This window comes from Styela clava, chromosome 14, assembly GCF_964204865.1.
Source record: "Styela clava chromosome 14, kaStyClav1.hap1.2, whole genome shotgun sequence".
NCBI classification, from domain to species: Eukaryota; Metazoa; Chordata; class Ascidiacea; order Stolidobranchia; family Styelidae; genus Styela; species Styela clava.
In genome coordinates this window covers 2,624,867-2,631,990 of record NC_135263.1, presented here as the reverse complement: position 1 = coordinate 2,631,990, position 7,124 = coordinate 2,624,867, and positions in this window count along the sequence as shown.

Genomic DNA, 7,124 nt, shown 5'->3' with positions numbered 1-7,124 from the left:
GTTACAAACAATTTTTTATTTTCCTGAATTGCGCTCTACTTGCCCTTTCAAACGAGCCATGAGTGCCATTTTTAATCGAAACCACCTGGGAGATATCGATACATAAAGGTGTCATAGTCGCTTAAACACTTGGTCTCTTTAACGTTATCTGATCTGTGAGACAATCTTCACGTGGTCTCTCGTTCAAATGTAGCACCAATCGAATATTACTTGGTCAAACCTGCCCGGGGCAAGAGTGATAATTGCCAATGCTGTGTGTTTAGGTGTGGTACGTACGTACATAAAATCTTTAATGTTTCGGTAACGAAGCAAAATATTGATGGGTTGACAACTTTGGATTGCTTTGGCGCTTGAAGAACGTACAAGTAACAATCTGATTTGAAGGAAAGGTTTAAAAACTTGCCAATACTCGATTTTTCCGGAAAATACGTCCCTGAAGAAAAATTTCAGAAGATTCACAAAATGGCAGTCTTCGTGACCTTTTTGCGAAAAGCAGTGCCAAACTTCACACTGAAATATCTACGTGTAGGAAAAAAACCTCATTGACTTTACCGTATCTTCGTTTTTTTATTGTTCTTATAGTTGTGAAAGTTCGATGTGAGGGTTTTGTTTGTTTTCAATCAACTTGTAGTCAATGTAGCAAAACTACCAGAGAAACGCGCTGATCTATTACGGAAGTGTGTTTCAGTGTGCCGGACCAGACTGTCTGTACGTTTCGTAGACATTCTTTCGTATGTGATATACAGCCGATAATTAAAAATTATGTTCACTAAAATCCCTAAGGCTCCTCCAGTTTATGGATTATCGAGACGAAAGACGACTTGTTCGTAAGGGTATTTTATTGTGGGATACATTGTGGGGAAATTTAAAAAAAAACGGGATATATAAATCCACCATATATTGAATCATATCGAAAGTAATTAAACTAGGGTTTGCTTATAGTTGAATAGAATAGAAAAAACTTTGACGGCAAATGGTTAATCTCAGCACTTGAATTTGTGGTAAATTGGTCATTTTCGGAAAAATTTTTGTTACATAAAACACCACCTCAAAACAAATTTCATTTCAGATCAAGGAAAATCGCTTTTTTTTCGGTTTAGATATTCTCATTTCATTTGATAAATGTAACGAGCAATAAGTGCCAGTTAATCTGCGGTTGACACGTCGTGAATGTAAGATCGCTGAATATTATAAACACACTCGGATGCACATTTTATTACCCTTTGTGGGATCGGAGATTCGAATCTTACTGCTGCGGTGATCATATGTAATAAGATTCGCGTGAGACTGTAGGGAATTCCCATGCATAGCGAAAGAAGGCTTGAACGTGTTATTTAAAGGTATTCTTCGTTACATAGCGCTATGAAGGCATTCCAATGTTGGAAATTGCAGCTCCATATTTTTTGCAAAAGTTTGATGTTTAGCTATTCTTTCGGTATTGGCATTTTTGTTATGTGACCATACAATTTGAATCCGAGATCTGTAATGTGCGATGCCAGTACGGTTAAGTCATACGCTTTAAAAGTTATCTTTAATGTGGACAGATCTAAATTTTACCTGATTCATGATGTGGTTGTAATAATAAGAAGTTCTATATCTCTTGTGAAAAACTGCCTGATCTTTTGGGCTTTTGGCTACCATGTCACCAATCCTGTCTGAAAAAAATAAATTCGGATTGATTGATTGATTGAGTATGGAATTACGAAACGAAACGTTGCAAATATGCAACCAAATATCCACTACCACAATGATATAAACACTCTCTTAGTCTGAGCCCTTTGTCCCAGTTTATCTACAAAATGATAGAAATTATATTGTGCTCCTGATTCCCAAAAAACAGGACCAAATAAAATTTTCAATTATTCCTGCATAAAGAAGAAAAGGTCGCTTTTTATAAACATTATGTTCTGTTAACGGGTCACTCTGTAATAGCTTTTGCTTGAAAACAAATGGCGGAAGCGTTTTAACAAAGGAAAGAAAATTACCTGCATGGTCATCACACTCGCATATTGGGCAGCCTATATTTTCACCTACAAACTTGTAACAACGTGTGTTTTTTATGCATTCTCTTGCATTGAAGACTCGAGCACGAGGATCTTTGCAATTTACATTTGCTGCATTGATATACTCAATGCAAACCAAGATGAAAACAACCGCAATACCTGAAAATGGAACAATTTTTATTGATTTTTTAAGTCTTTCATATTCTATTTAGTTTGCAATGGATCCGGAATAAAATATTTCTGGTTCTTTTTCCATGATGACAACCACGCCACAGACTTGATTTTTTAGGGTTTTCTACTAAATTTCTACTAATATAAATAGTGCAGAAGAATGCAAAAAGAAACACAATGTGCTTGTTAGAAATAAAAAAAAATGCAGAGTATCAAATTTAAATTTTTTAAAGTGAAGAAAATTTAATTTTACCAATTTTCAGCATTTTCTTGCCTTTTCGTGTAAGGTATGTCTTGTGGAAGAACTTCGTGAAAGAACTAAATAAAATTTTGTTTATTATTAGTCTTCATATTCTTACGTATATATATATATATTTCAGAGACATATTTTAACAAATACTTAATCATAAAAAATCAAACATTTTGCAATTGAAATTCTCTTTAATTTGCAGTCTTGCAGAAGATTGTGATCACAAAACTACATTTTCTCCGAAGTCAATTCCCTGAGAAGGACGAGTGAAATTTCAAATTTACTTTAGGAGTTTTTTTTAATTGCCATTTTACTGCGAAATTGAGTATCATTCATCTATCTTATTCGGATAAATGCAGCGCAGTCGCAACGTGCACAGGGGATTTATTTTGTCGAACAGACCCAACTCAAAATGAAAATTGACTAAACCAAAATCAAGTCAACTGCAAAGCAGTATTTTGACACGGAATATTTTTATAACTTGATCCGGTGTTCATGGATGCAAGTCAATATCCATGTTAGATAGAAAATCAAGTCCAGCAAAGAGTTATCAAGTCGAGACAAGGACTTAATCAAGTCCCGCTGGCAGTTAGCTGATGACGAGTCATTATATTTAGAATACTCGAGTTACTTTGAGTCTTCGATGAATGGTTTCTCAAGCCCAACTTGAACCGAGCCAATGACCACACCCTCGCCAACACGGCTCGACGGTGTGGTGCATCGTGCTCAGCGTCAGGAAAATGCTAACGACGGCGCCTCTGGTTATCCTGCGAGAGGAGTACTTGATGGTATTTTGTACATATATATTGAATTATCTTGGAAGATATTAAACTACATAAGCACTTGAATTCGTGAATTCGTTGATAATTTGCATAGAAAGTTTCATCACATGAAACACTATTTCGAAAAAAACTGCATCTCAAATCAAAGGAAATCATTTTTTACGGTTTAAATATTTTAAACTCGGCTTCTCCTGCCGCATGAAAACTCCGATTATGGGGAGATAAAAGTTTTTTTTTATTATTGTGCTATAACGGAAATTCGAGAGCCGCCCCTGACTATAGGATTACACTTTATGTGTTCATCATATTCACTAGAGAAGCAAAACGAATCACGCTATAGTACTAGTTTGATATATAACCCACGCTCTAGTGTGGTAAACCTCACGTTAGATTAAGGTAGTAGATCTCACCCGAAAGTGTGGTAGACCGCACGCTAGATTAGCATCAGAAACAAGTCAGCCGTTCCCTCCACTGACCTGACTTCCACAACCCGATCTACCGAATTATTATATCTCTTACCTATGGACTATTACATGGCGTATTCATTAAAATTTGGATAAAAAATTTTGTTAAAGAAGGCCATTGAATATTGCATTTTGGAAATTTTACTAAAATAGTTTTCGCGAAAAATATTATCTAAAATTGAATAGGAAATAAGGAACGAAAAGAAATCGTTACTTTCAAAAAAAGAAGTTTCTCACACATCGTTTGATATTAATGCAAATGCGCAAAAAATGCATAAAATATAGTTATACTAACTTTATTAATCCGACACAAGAATCTTCACTCTCGACTCCACGATGGCCAGGTCAAAATTGTTGAAGGGCTACTCGAGCTGACTGGTTACAAAGGAGATTGCGGAAACGGAAAAGTTATGAAACGTTCCGGCTGCTGCGCTATAGGCGATTTTATTTCACCATTAATATATTGTTGTATTGAATACGGTACAATTTCTTTGTAAACTGGAGTTAATCGATTAATAAGAGCGAGCACTTCTTTACTCTCAATAAATATCAGAACCTCTTTTTCTTTTTACAAGCACACAATCTTTTACGTAAGAATAAATTAATGTCCCAAACCCCTTTATACGATCTGAATATTAAGTATTTTTTGCTCCAAGCAAGACCCCGCACAAGCAGCTATTAACATCTAACGACGTGTAAAAATTTACTACCGAAATTGGAAGGGTAATAATAATAAAAAAAAACTTGGGAGTACGATAGCGCTGTGAGCTATATAAAGACGATGTGAGAAGCCACAGGGATTAACAAAACTGAAAACTGTTCAAGTTACCACACACGTGATCATCTTTTTTTCGCCCTTTCCTACAGTGAAATATTTTTTGTTAATTTCACACAAATATTCAAACTAAAATATGAAAATGTTCCCCCAGTTCTTGGTCACAATTTCACAGTGTATTGTGGCTTGACGTGTAAAAGAGGGATATACATATATATATAAGCTGAGCCTCTCATGAGTCTGAAAGGTTGGAAGATTAATTTAAAATCCCAACAAAGCTATCAATACCTAATCGTAGCTTCAATATTTGCAGTTGAACACACCAAAATTTAGCCCCAAATTCACTCCCTTGACCGTCAACCGCTGACATGGAAAACTACGGCTAGCGGGCCAAATATGGCCCGTTGGGTAATTCAATCTGGCCCGCCTGATGCTGCCGCAACCAAACTCAAACCAAATTTGATGTTTGAGCTGAAAAAAGCTCGAGAATTTATGGAGATTGCAATTACATTTAGTTTTGGCGCGAGGCTTATTGTTTTCAACTTTTCCTTTTGTAACACTGTAAACAATGTTTATAAAATGACACGTCTTTTTACGTCACTTACATTTTTATCCCGAGGTCCAATAACTTTGCCCACCCCTGAACTACCGTCTTATTTAGCATGGGTGCGCAGCGAATTTGTATGACTATTTAATATGCAGATGCATTTTAAATCTGTGAGAGCTAACAGTGCAGTATTACTGTTGTTAGATACATTAACGTGTGGCACAATAGCGCGTGACCCCGTGCTATAATAGCGCGTAAAAATACCTTTTGATCGCAGTATCATTTTCAAGCCCAATAAAATGAAAGTCGTGACGTCTAGTTAGTGTTACACGTCAGTCTGCAGAAAAATGAGTCGCTCTATTTATATCCGAAAGAACAAAGTACATGTTGGATCTTTTGTAAGAAGCCACCGCTACTAATGTAAAATGTGAAATTTGAAGGAAACACCTACGCCACGTTTCAAAATATTAAATGAGTAAATATCACTTTTGGGTTAGATTAGAAATGATTTGAAATTTAAATTTGCAGCGCATTCTGTATTTTAACCGTGACCGGACTAATTTTTTTCATTTTGAGTGTTTTTTATTTTTTTCTCTTTAATATATTGAATAGTGCCGACATACCGTTTTGTTTTTTACCGCTCATTCACTACTTTCACTGTACATATCAATAAGGTACTGTTATCGGAACCCCGGAATTTTTTCCGTTTTAGCATTGCCTACCCCTATATATATTACAAAAAGATGAAGTGGATCGCGCGGCGCCATTTTACCAGGAAAAAAACTCACGGCGCACTTACAAGAAAAAAATGCTGCTTTCGAACAAAACTCAATTTTGTGATCATTACTTTTGAAGTTTGTACACATGTGGGTCTATGCAATATCATTTAAAAATGCCTAAAAAATCACTCATGTTCGCTAAACTCGATTCTGCAGATCACGAAATTCCAGCAAATAGTTGTTACCTATATTGTTACGTAACAATTGAGGCAAACAATAAGTAACAAAAAGTAAACGACATAGAAAGGTGAAATGAATTTATTGATTCATATACTCAGCATTTGGAAGAAGAAACAATTAAACATTCAAAAATAAATACAATTTGTAGAATATTCAATCATATTCCAGTTATTTTTATCACAAATCTGTTAGTTTTCGTGGGGCACCTAGCCAACTGTCACGGCGCACTAGTGCGACGCGGCGCACCTTTTGGTAACCGCTAGGTTAAGCATCAACGCTGGTGCCCAATCTTATATGTCTCGTGCCCACTTTTTTGAGGATTTTGGCACTCGTGGCCCCCCTTTTCATCATTCCAAAAATACGAGCAATGCACGCGCAATCTAGGCCTACTTTGGTAATAAAAAAAACGTAAACGTGAAATTGTCCCTATAAGTAGGCTCGACAGTTATCTGCAGGTCAGATGAACTACGAACCAACTACAAAAGTTAGGATTCACCAGCACAGAGGTATTTATAGTGTTTTTTATTTGGTAGATTCCAAATCACATTATATTCAAAGAAAGTGGAAACAACCTATGAAATACCCTTGCCATATATTGAAACTAAGAAAAACGGACAACTTTTTATAAAGAAAAAGTATGCGAACGAATTTGCATTAATTAAATTCAATTTTGCACCTAGTATTGTGGCCCCTCCAACCGTTTCTTTGGGGACCACGGACATCCGGTTGGGAACCGCTGCGCTAGTCATGGCCATCTTATTTTAATCATTGGCATTGATCGTGGATGTATCAAATAACGGCGCTCCCGTAGTATGTGAACCAAGATGGCGAACACCGGAACGTAATATGTGTACCAGGTTAGGGTTAGGCCATAGATTTATTCCAATTCTCCTTATTCTAGTTCTATTACGAGTTCAGAAACTAGCCAAATGACTCCCGTAGTATTTGTACCGTAATTGTGGCCTAACCTTAACCTGGTACACATACTACGTTCCGGTGTCTGCCATCTTGGTTCACATACTACGGGAGGACCCAAATAAAATCGGTTGCGCTGGATAACATGTTTGCAAAAGATTTTAAATAAATTGTAGATAAATAAAATATATATATATTTGCGCTATATTGACATAGGGGGAATAACTTTCCAAAGTTGAAATACCATACCACTATCTC